Below are 12,972 nucleotides of genomic sequence, written 5' to 3'. Positions count from 1 at the left end.
TCCCCGAGCGTTGCGTACTTTGGTTCTGCTTCGGTTCCTATATTGACTTGTTTTGTTTTTAACGACACCATCATATCATGATCTTCTATTTCAGTTTTGCGCACCTCGCAGCTTCCCTCTGATTCCAGAATATTGACATTTTGCAAATCATCCTCATCATCTTCTACCTCAATATTATAGCATGCGAGGGCCTGGCTCAGCTGCCGCGACCAGTCGGGCTGCACAGGTTCCTCTGGTTCTATTGGTGTCTTGAAAATGGTGGCCTTTACTGTTGTGTGTGGAGCATGATTATTCAAAGGTCTTTGTTTCAGCCGGATGTATACCCTAGGAAGTCTTGTACACCCCTCCACACGGGGGGGGGTGCGGGGGGGCTTGTCCCCCCCGCGGGGGTCTGGGGGGGTCCGGAGGCCAGCAATCCCCTGGCAGGGGCTCGGGGGCAACGCCCCCGAAGCTAAAAACAAATGTAAAACTGCCTTGTAAAAGTATAGTAATTTCTAGTCAATCTAAGCCATTCATTAGGCGGATGATCTGACGGTAGAACTTATGTTTAGTTTAGGGTTTTTTGCCCTAGAAGGCAACCCCTCTCTTTGTATGAGGGTATTGTATTTGAGGCGGTGAAATAGATGTGTATTCTGTGAGCGAGAAACAGAGAGGTGAGACTATGAGACAAAACAAAGGATATTACAGTGGATTTGTTGTAGGTTTTGTCTCTTCATTTTGCTGGATAATAGAAAGGAAGGACTGGCTGTTTGGGGTGGACGTAGCCCAAACTAGGTGAACCACGTATATCTGTGTCTCTCTTGTTTTGTGTGTTTTCTGTGTTTATATTTCTGCAATATTTTATGTGTTCCATTGCTCCACAATATATAATTTTCTAACATTTACGAGCTGGAGTGCTTCATCTACAATATCCATCCATTGATCTTCAAAGAGGAATGTCGCTAAGAACCCTTCGCGCAAGATATCCCACTCGCTTATGTCGTTCCGGAGCTCTGCTTCAGTATACCAATTTCTAGGAATGACATCCAGGGTGTGATAAAATAAGTGCACCCATTTTGGCTGAGGTTCCTCTCTGTAGGCTTTGGTCCATCTGGTAAGGTGCAGGCGTGGGTCATCACGTCCATCATATTTCTCTATTATGCATACTTTCGGCTTCTCGAATCTGATCTTCATCATATGCCTGTAGGCGTGCCAATCTTCGAACATTCCTTCATGTGTGCCCCACCATCGCGCAGGCGTCGCGCACAGTGCCCACTTCATCGCGTTAAACCGTTGGTGCTCCCCTACAGCGATTTCGAATTTGGTCAGAAATTCATCTACCATCGTCAACCCATCATACTTTGGCAATTCACGATCCTAGGCCTTTACATAGTACAGCGATTTCGTCACCATGTTACAGTGTAGCATGGTTACTCTGTTCAACCGATTTCGCCACTGCTCGTCTTCCTCATCTGGATCATCAGCGCCAGATTCTCCATCCCCTCGTGATATTCTGCTATCTTCCAATGTCTTGACCCATCCTCGCCCCTGGGCAGTCATTCTGTAACTAAAATATTCATCGTCATCGCTCTTAACCGGTTCGAGGTAGCGCGGTCCTTCAACTGGATCTAGCGGAATAACGACGCGGAGTGCCTTTGTTTCAAATATCATTGTCCTCTTATTTAGATTAATCACTTCGTTCATGTCGATGGCCCAATCTATTCCTAATAGCGCAGGATAGGGTGTATTTTCATCCATGAGCTCAATAACTTCAAAATCTGTGCGGGTACTGGCGCCATCAAGGTCTACCGTCACTCCTTGCAGTCTTCCCATGGGTAGCACTTTTTGTTGATTTTCCATCCGTAATTGGATAGGGGACCATTGTAGTGTAGGCTTACCCATGCGCTCCCATGTTTGTTTTGGCAATACATTGGCATCTGAGCCCAGATCCAAAATGACCTGCTCCATCTCATAATCGTTGATCTATGCTGTTAACTACATTTCCCTTCCAATCTGTGATGCATGTCTTCCCAACTTTCGAATGACGCGAGGCTCATTCCACCCTAGGCACCTATTTATCAACTCTTGTAGGCCTTTAATCACCCTTTTGTTGCGAAGCAATTTTATACATGTCTCTAAAAAGGTAGTTATCATCGAGGGATCCTTATCCATCTCGGGCTGATCCCTATTACCTAGGGTAGTGACCTCCGCAAAGCTCCCCCGAGCTTCCCGATACATCCCCTTATTGCCTCCTGGGTTCTGTCCATGTGTTCCTATGGTCGTGCCACTTCTCAGCATCATGTTGACCTTGGGATCTTCCTCGCGGGGTTCGGACCTCATCATCTGCACATTTTGGGTCGTTGTTGGTTGCGCTGCCCTCTTTTCCCGAATTTGTGCTATCAACAAAGGACAGTCTAGTAGCTCATGATCGAATTTCTCACAATAGCTACACGAAGTTCTGGTTGGGTTGGTACAATCTCGTGCGTAATGTCCTGGTCCTCCACAGTTGTAACATATTAGCTGCCCGCAACCCCTTCCAGGTCCCATTCTGCCCCATCCTCCACCGCACCCTTGGAACCCACCGCGCACAATTGTCGCAGCTGGATCCTGACTTCACGCCTCCGTCTGCATTCTATAGGCAGATGACTAGTCCATCAGCATTTGATAGCTACGACAATCCCTTTCTTCGTGGGCCACTAATCTACAAAAGTTGCAAAAGAGCTGTTGGGGGGTCTGGTTGTATTTTGGTAATAGATGACAGTTATCAGTGTTGTGCTTTCCTCCCACCCGACAGATTGCACACCAGAGTAGGGTGGTTGTGCTCAGTCCTGCCTATTCCTTTGGTCGCAATGGTGTTGGTCCCCCTGTTACCACAAAATTCATCGAGATCGGACAGTGATATTTATCGTGTCCCTGGCTCTTACACCTTACACACCATACTTCCTCCCGGACCTCTGAGCGCGGGGTCTGTTATTATTTTAACTTCTGCATTTCCAAGCATAAATTTTGGACCTGCACTTGAATTTGCTGAACTCCCAACCCTGGGTCTAGTATCGGGGTTTCGTGTAGCCACATTGCTACCTCCAGCGCTTCAGCTTGGGTTGAGATCTTTTGTTGTAACAAAACTAACTTTAGATATGGCGTTAATGATGTGATGAACTAAGCACAGTGCTGCTCATCTGTCAGTGTCATGTTGGCCTCGCGGATAGCGTTTTTCAACCTTTGATCCAAATCCCACGGAGTTTCACCCAGCATCATTACAATTTCTTTGAATCCTACGACTGACTTTTTTCCTGACTTCGGTCGGCTAAATTCCTTTTTTAATTCAGTCTGGATTTCTCAGTCCTGAAACGCACTAACTAGGGTAGCCTTCTTGATGTTATCATCTGTGATACCCTGAGCATCCCATACAGATTTAATCACAAACCAGAATTTTTCCGGGTCTTCACCTCCTACTCGCTTAAATACCGGCAACTGAATCGTGCTTGCCATAGTTACCCTTGATCTATTATCGTCCTTGATTCCTTTGATCCTTCAACATTTTTCTTTCCGCATTCCACACCAGACACCCTTTAGGCAGATCCTAGTCCTGGCAATGAAACCATTTGTTGGCTTATATGGACCTGACCCAGGTTCAGAAGAATTATGTAGCAAAGCAAATCATGCAGCTACCAGCCCTTTCGGCAACAGCCCACGAAGCACGGACTGAGGTCTCACCCGAGGTAGTAGGGGAGGGTGCTAGAACCAGGTTTTCTCACCCTTGGGATGTCTGGATGTGGTCTGAGAGGTTCGCGCGTCATCCTGTAGCTTCGTGCTGTGCTAGATCCTCGCAAATCCAGATAATCTTAACTTTCCCTTACCGCGCTGATTACATATCTAATTTATTCGAGTAATTGTTATAACCCAGATCTATTTAGAGAGGTCTTTAAGCAAACATTTACTTCTTTCATTTAGTTCGCATATTAAGATTAAACTCGATTCACAAGTACTCAATAATCATATGCGCACAGATCAAAACAGTTTCATTAACCATAAAAGAGCAGAGTTGTAATAGTTCAGATTAACACAGAATTCAGAAGAACTTATCTTTATTTCCATTTATCAACCTTACATCCAGATCTTCCCTACGCACTCAGCTACAGGGGTCCGCGCACACAGCTGCGGACTCTTCCAGGCCTCTGCGCACACAGCTGCAGAGCCTCTATCCTCTACCCAAACCCTCGACTCGGACTTACAGACACTCTCTGAATGCTCTTTTCAAACACCCATTACATTTTAGATCTCCAAAATCATACCAAAACTTCGTTATTTACCCATAGAGCCTCACTCTATTTATAACTTTCCATGGACAGCAATCCATAGGCGGGCCGACTCAACCTACATTTCTTTTACATTATTTTTGGGCGGACTACCCTTTTGACTCGACCTTTTACATTTCACGCTCCGCATACTTCGGAGTTTGTACAATGGTTTAATCCTAATTTCTAGGCTTCCTGTCCCAAAACCGTTACGTGGGACCTCCACTACCCAACAGTGTTGTTCTATGTTTATTTCCCACTATACTACAATTGTTTTATATTCGAAAAATGTGCTAGACAAGCCTCTGTGCTTATTATTGGTTGGTTATGATGAGTTATTAACTTTCAAGATCACATGCATCCATATTCCAGAACCTTTCACCAAGTTCAAAATAACTTTTAAAATCATTTTCAGATTTGGTCTCTGTAAAATTGTGTGCTTTAGAGTCTCCAATATTTAGGTTTTTCAAGTGAGGGAGCCCCCTCCAGCTAGAAAAGACCAGTTTCTAGCCCTACGCGGTTTGTGGTTACCTTTGTAGCCCTTTTATCAGTCTGAAGGGATTTTACGGAGTGATAACAGGGTGCACATCACTCTGTCCCAAGCTCGTTAAGGTCGGGATGGTGGACAGTTGGATGGTGCAGATCATTGGTATTGTGGGATCCCAACTGGGAATATTAATGGAGCAAGGATGATGGAATTTCCTCCCACAAAATTTCATAACTTCTCATAAATGAATGATGGTCTTCCTCCTCGAGAAGGACAAGTATGTAATAGATTTGGAGATCAGAGGAGATTTGGTTTTTATTGGTGACTGAGGATCGCAATTATGGGAGAATGGATGGAGAGGGTCTATTATGGTTGGCTCCGTTGACTCTTTGGTCATCTATTTTCCATTTATCTCGTTTTTCACACATTTGCCTGCTTTCAAATTGTTTGATGATGGCATCAGAAGGGGACTAGCCCCTAGAGCCCAATCAGGTGCAGTGGAAGAAATCAGTGGAATTCTTATTCAAATTGTTGATGGGTAGAATTGACCTTCTGTCTTGTAGGATATACTTGTTAGAGAGTGAGGATGCTCTGACAGAGGAAAATTTTTAAAGTCTTGAGGTGAAGGTGGAAAGGAAACTCATAAAGTTGGATTCATAAATAATGTCCAACAATACATAGCTCTCTAGTTGCATCCTTTTCGCGGAGGTCCAAGAACTTCTATTTGGCAAGTTAGAAATCGACAACAAGGATCATGAGCATTATGGTGATAGCACAGTGGATGCAAGGGTGTGTAAAGGAAAAGTGGTCTTCTGGACTGAAACTGATGATGTCAGGCCCTCAAATCATGTTGATTTTCCTTTATTATATGTATTTTAAGTGTCTATTTCTTTTGGCTCATTTTTTTAGGATATATGGAAGGTTTCAGTGTAGAATTCTAGTGCAAAGGGTCTATGAGGAAAAAATACACTACTCTAGATCTACTAGAATATGGAAGTAGTAGAGATCATAGAAGCAAGTTTTTTAAAATCAGATGTAAATGGTTATGGCCATGCAATCTAGTCTTTATAATATAAAAGTAATTGTTTTGTTAAAAAAATATATTGCCTGCAAAATTGTCGAAATATTTACTACACAATTGTTAAAATATTCCCCTACATTGTTGTTGAAATAGTCCTTATATTATTGCTCAAATATTCCTTACAATAATGATGAAATATTCCCTTCAAAATGTTGATATATTATCTTCAATGATGTTGCAATATTCTCTGCAACAATGCACCCCCACGACGATGTCATTTCCATGTTAAATGTCTACATGTTATGAAATAATGGGCCTCTTTCCACCCCACCCCACCCCCCAGCATGTCACTGCTTGCATCAAGTTTTAATGTGCCTTGCCTACCAAGCAGGATGGTAGGACGCACTATGAGAGCATTAACTCTCCCTCAGGTTGACACATGCATATCCTTCGTTGTTATGATATTCTTCTTGAGTGATCTCCTAGCTTTTTTGTTGCTCCTTTGTTGTATCCTTATGTTATTTCTTGTGCTTGTTATGACCTTAGGTTGGGGCACTTTGCCTTATGCATTGTGGAATTCTCTCCCTCCACTGGCTTTCCTTTTGCCATCATTATCCCTTTTCAACAAAGAAGCATTAAGTCATACTACCTCAACTTCACCACCTTCCTAGCAAGAAAACTTCTTTGTCTTCCTCAATCCAAGGCTTCTCCACTCCCCCATCCAAAACCTTCTTAGTCTGGACTATAATATATTTCCTCTAGCAACCATGACTCAAAAACAAGCCTATAGTTGGAGATGAGGTGGAGGTTGTGACAATAAGGGTAGATCAAGGGCACATTTTTGAGCAAATTCCTCGGTCTAAAATTACCAAGATCACACTATGCTAGAGGTCCAAAAAAAAAATAGGATGTGGAAGAAGAAATTCATCAGGAGAGGCAAGATATTTTTTATTTAGAGGTAATGGAAGGGGTCACTCTATGGATTTTGGGTACTGGTAATTTATGCAGACATCAAAATCATTATCTCAACACTATGGATCTCTATTGGCATGTGAAACTGCTTCTTAGCAAAGTATCGATGAATAGGTGCCAAACTCAAGACAACCTGATGCACAAGTTGGATGAGCTAAAGAAATTACTTCTAGATGTGGAAGTTCGTTTGGGTAGGCTCTAGATGGGCTCACCTCCAATTTCTCCTATCCCTCTATCATGCAAGGTTGAAGAGCATCCTATCAGCATGGACACCTCTTTGTCATCTCAATGCATAGGTTTTTCACCATACTTCTGATGTTTAATTTCTGAAATGTTATGTTAGTGTTCATGGGTAGTGACCCCCTTATCTTTGGAGAAATATTTGGTTTTTTCCTGGTATCAATTAGACCTCCTTGGGTCTGCATCCTTATGGGACTAGTATTTTCGCTATATTTAATTATTATATTCCTCATCACTAGGGCAATAGATATCATTTCTATTCACTAGTCTAGTCATGGTTTCCCCGCTATGTTTTTGGAACACAACAATATATACTTTTTTGTCTTTGTTCTAGTTTCCTAGTGTTAGGCCATAAATAGATAATAACATGGGAATTATGTAATTTTTTGAATTATCAATGAAACATTCAGCTTACAAAAAATCTTTGTAGTAATATTGAAATATTCCCTTGAACAGTGTTGCAATATTCTCTATAATATTATTGAGATACTCTCATCACAACACTACAAATTTTCTCAATGGTGTTATATAAGCTCTCTATTACACTACAAAATTTCTCAATAGGCTACATATACTCTCTATAGCATTGCAAGATTCTCAACAACATTGTAGAAGTTCAATGCAACACTACAACGTGTATGACACCTACACCAATGAGTTAACCATTATATATCCCCTCCTCAATGGCCATGGATTTTGTAGAAGTTCTATGCAACACTACAACGTGTATGATACCTACCCCAATGAATTAACCATTATATATCCCCTCCTCAATGGCCATGGATTTTTAATCTACATGTATAGAATTCCCTAATGAGCAATGGTTGAAATTTGCAAATGGTGGATGGGATATGAAGTTGTGTTTGAGAATGAGACATGGTAAGTAGTTGTAAGTTTGAAGTTCTTTTGCATCTATTTATTACTTGGATGTGTGGGGAATTGGAAGTTCCATCTGCTTAATAGCTGGATTTGCATTTGTATAAAGGATAAAATGTTATTGTGTTGCTCTAGAAAAGGTGGGACAAAAAATTATATTTTTAGTCCCTGTCTCCCCTAGGACTATAACACTCCCCCGCGGTCATATTTCATTGACTTTTGATTAGTTTGAGGATTTTTTAGCAATTTTAATCAAAGTTACAGGAAAATGCTATTTTTTGTGAATTCAAAAATAGTTTTCGAATTTATGGAAATATTATTTCTAATTTTTCATTTTCTAAGCGAGCCTTGATGTGACATAATTCCCCTAGTGGAGGGCAATTTATTTTGGATATTTGTCAATTCTTGAAAAAACATTTTAATATATATATATATATATATATATATATATATATTGAATGATCATTCCATCGATGAGTGTTTTAACATGCCTAAGATTATTACTACTCCGCCCAATGATACGAGAATTGACAGGGTTCCAAGTCCCTAGGTAAGCAAGGAGGTGGGGGTGCTGAAAAAATATGCATAGGAAGTTTTTATATATTAATTTAATATCAAATTGCAACCATTTAGTTGCGCAGAGAAAGGGTGTGCAAGAAATGTGAGAGAAAGAGTGTCCAAAGATGTTTGTTAAAGAGTATGGACTATATCAAGTCAAGCTTTCTTCTTCTACACTTCCGCACTCCGTATAATATATATTTTAAAATTTTAATAAATTCCTGGGGGAGCTCACATGGAAACCAATGCCAATCCCTTCATTACTGACATATTATCTCCATCTTTAATAACAAATAGTTGGCATTTATTAGGATGACTTCAGAGTATCAGTAATCTCTGTGTATTAGTCGTTCTACGACCAATTGCTTATGAGTAGCACAGATGGATAGAGTGTACTCAGTGTCAGTCGACAGGGTTGTTAATGTTTAGGAATGACAAAAATCCCAACTACATGAATTCGATGTTGCAACATTCCGGGATTCTAAGAGGCCACACGTTTGCAGTGCTATGTCTGGCCACCGTTAAGAATATCCTTATCCGCGGGTTGGCTAGTAAGATGATAAAGATATGGAGACGTGACCATATTAGTGGTTTCCATTCATGGTTGGGATTGTTGCAGGGCCGTAATGGCCCCAAAAAGTCCATCTCAACCATCGTTGACATTTCTATTTAAGTGGGCTTTATTGTATATAACAAGAGTATGGATTGGTCAGTGAATGTGTGGTGGGTCAAAGATAATGATTCTTCAACAAATTAACATGCTAAATGCTATCCCACAAATCTTGTGTTGTCGTCTTCTCGGGTGCAAGAAGGGCTCACATGCTAAATCATGTCCCCATTATTGTACAGTTACAAAGCAAGTCATTTATTAAAACCAATAGAAACCATTTGACTACCTATTCAGAATGCAATTGTCTATAATGCTATTTTTTGGAAGTTTTTCCCGTGGGTTTTTCTGGTCAAAATCCGGCAGCAATTTATTGGAATCGCAAGTTTGATAGCTAGTTTCTGCACAATCAAAGAGTCGTAGGGGTTTCCCAGGGTGCTGAATCCAAATATGCAGTTAAAAAACCATTTTAACTGCAACAAATCAAGATTTAACCTCAATTTCTTCCGCCGAATTCTGTCACCGGAATCTCCAAAAAATCACATTATAGACAACTCCATTCATAATGAATACTGCAGTTAAAAAGCATGCAATTAATGAAATTACGCTCGATAGGACCTAGAGAAAATAGAGATCATACGATGAATAGTTATGAAAAACGTGGGAATCAAGTTATCCTAAAAATGAAATGAGAAGCCATTTATCCTAAATATGCGATCGGAAGCAAGTTATCCTAAATATGCAATGACATTTTTTTTGAAATTTAGCAGGCAATTAAAGTGATGAAACAAAGTTATTCGACAGGAATTAAATTCTAAAGTTAAAACTGAATATATGTTAATCTCGAAAAACTGTGATCCCGATTCCCGACCATGATAAAAAATCCTGAGAGTAGCAAGCAAAGTTAAAACCAGAACTATACTAACATGGGAAATGCTCAGAGCAGCAACAACTAAAACAGATGCATCTTAATTTCTAATGGAGAATTATCACATTGTGCATTGGTCTCTACTTCATGTCCTCGCTACCATTAATGTACATGCCAGTTAGCATAAAAAAAAATATGGTTTCATCACACCCAATACAATACTTTGATTGACTGTTGAATTTATTTATATAGTTGAATCTCATCTAATAGTTTTGAAGTGAATCTAATGTTTACTTAGGTCAATGTCTTTTTCTCATTCAATATTAGTGGAGTTTCATTGTGCGGAGCTTATTCAATATTAGTGGAGTTTCATTGTGCGGAGCTTATAATGAAAACTTGTATTGTACAGAGGAAGCTTTCTCTGTACCTCCCCACTGCGCATTGCATAATCCAATAGAGCTACAAAAACTTCACACAATAAAAAAAATGCTCAACTTAGAAGTAGTCATAAAGGTGAAAGCCTACGCATCTTAATTTCTAATATTGGCAACATTCATAAACTTGCATCTCAATTTATGTATGCATCTTAATTTCTAATATCGTCGACATTCATAAACTTGCATCTCAATTTATTTTGATGTTTCCATGTTTAAGCTCTAAAGTTAAAACTATATCTATATTAACAAGAAAAAGCGTGGTCCCAGTAGTGATGAAAAATCCTTAGAGTAATGGATTTTTGAACGAACTCTGCTGCGCGCGGCCCGACCCTTCGCTCTCAAGCTAGGGTTCTGAGTGTCTGCGGCGTCGCTCAGGCTGCTGCGCCTCTGCGCACAGCCTCGCCCCTCCCTCTGCAGCCAGATGGAGGCTCCTGAGAGCTCTGCCCCCCCTGCGGATCCGCCCCCCGAAGTTAAAGCGTTCAGAAACTTGATAGCGAATGGAACAAATCGGTCTCCCACTGCGACTCAGCAAAAATTCATCAAAAGGATGGATTCGATTCCCTCTGTTGCCCTGCCAGAGGAGGACACCTGCAAAGCTGCTCTGAACTTGGCAGAAAAAGGCCTCATAGGCCAGTTTACAGGCCTATGGCCCTCCCCCAAATCCGTGGAGGATTGGACCCAAAGAAACTGGCAACCTCTGATAAAAAACGGAGTGAAGAGTTACTTCGTGGGCAAAGGGTACTTCGTTTTTGTTTTTGAAAGCTCGGAAGACAGAAGCTTAATCTTCAGAAATGGCCCCTATTTCATGGGGCCGCAGGGACTGTATTTAAATCAATGGAACCCAGACTTTGATCCCTCTCAAGACGTCCCATCTGCTGTGCCGGTGTGGGTAAGACTCCCCCATCTGCCCCTTCACTGCTGGAACCAAAAATCGTTTCAGACTATTGGGAACGCATTAGGCAAGTATATAGACCAGGCTGTAAGAAGAGACCAATATTCTTGTGCGCGTATTTGCGTCGAAGTGGACCTTGAAGAAGGATTGCCTGAAGCGATCAAGCTTACGGTGGCAGGATGGACGCACATCCAAGAGCTCGATTATGAGCAGCTCCCTTTTAAATGCAGACACTGTCACGGCTACGGCCACTTTGCCAAGAATTGTAAGAAGAAAGCAGAGGACCAGGCTGAAAAACAGAATGGAGAGCAATGGACCCTAGTCCAGAGAGCAGCCCAAGCAAAGAAGGACACAGGAAAAAGCGCAGCAACAAGAGACAGGAACAAAGTCATCCCAACTCAGGAGACAGGAGAAAATGTAAAAGGAACCGAGGAGGCGCAACCAGATCCACCGATCAAAGACCAGGCAAAAGAGAACCATGAGGAAACCCCTCCTGAAAGCAATGAGGGAGGGGGAGACATTCACATCGAAGTCACCCAAGGCAGCCCCTCAAGCCCCACTTATGCAGAAATCACGAAGAAAAAGCCAGCTGAAAGCTCTGAGTCCTCAGAGGAAGAACTCTTTGAGAGACCTTTAAAAAGACCCGGAAGGAAATCCCGCAAGGAAAAAAGAGAAGAAGAAGCAGAAAGGCTCAAAACACAAGGGAGCCAATCCACGATAGAAATGACAATCGGAAGAAGTAACAGGCCCAGGTCATCCAAGGGCGGCTCCACCCCAAGCATAGGTAAATAATGAAGTTAGTCTCTTGGAATTGCAGAGGACTGGGGAACCCCGCCAAAATAGAAGCAGTTAAGGACCTCTTAAAATCGGAACCTACTGATATCCTCATGCTCCAAGAGACTAAGATAGCTGGACAAGCCCTGCTAGATACCAGCAAATCAAAATGGAAGAAAAACTCAGGCATAGCTGTCAGCGCTCGGGGATCCTCGGGAGGTCTGGCAACGCTCTGGAACGAAGAACAATTCCAACTCATCAGCACTCATGAGACCTTGCACTGGATATATACAGAAATAACCCACATTTCAAGTAAGTTATCTATCTCTCTAGTCAATCTATATGTACCTGTCAATTATTCAGAAAAAAGAGACTGCTGGAAATCTTTGGCAGAATTTCTTGAACAGGAAACCCCTAATAACATCATTCTCGCTGGAGATCTCAATATTGTTTTGAAAGCAAAAGAAAAAAGAGGAGGTTCTGACTCCAAGGACCCTATGGTGGGTGTAGTGGAGGAACTTGCTCAGCTCTGGGATCTCCAAGATTTTAATCCAATCCAAGGCTTATTCACCTGGTCAAATAACAGAACTGGAACAGATCATATCTCTGCTCGCCTTGATCGTTTTCTAGTGCAATCCCTCCTCATGAATAAGAAAATCATAACAACAAAAATTCTGCCCAAGTTGTCCTCGGATCACAAGCCAATACAGCTCTGTTTAGAAGACGAAGAGGATTTGGGTCCCATCCCTTTTCGTTTTTCTCCTCAATGGATTGAAAGAGAAGGCTTTATGGACACGGTGAAAGCATCTTGGAACATATCCATTTCAGGTTCCCCAAGCTTTGTTTGGGAGCAAAAATTGAAGCTCACCAAAAAAGCATTGAAGGAGTGGATCAAGAAACCAACTCCCAACCCCACCTCTCTTAGAGTTGTAGCAGTCTAGGCTTTGCATTCCCTTCAAAATG

This window comes from Pinus tabuliformis, chromosome 9 (assembly GCF_031772625.1).
Source record: "Pinus tabuliformis cultivar Carrire ecotype Pingquan chromosome 9, CPIR1, whole genome shotgun sequence".
Taxonomy (NCBI): domain Eukaryota; kingdom Viridiplantae; phylum Streptophyta; class Pinopsida; order Pinales; family Pinaceae; genus Pinus; species Pinus tabuliformis.
This window is presented reverse-complemented; position numbering follows the sequence as displayed.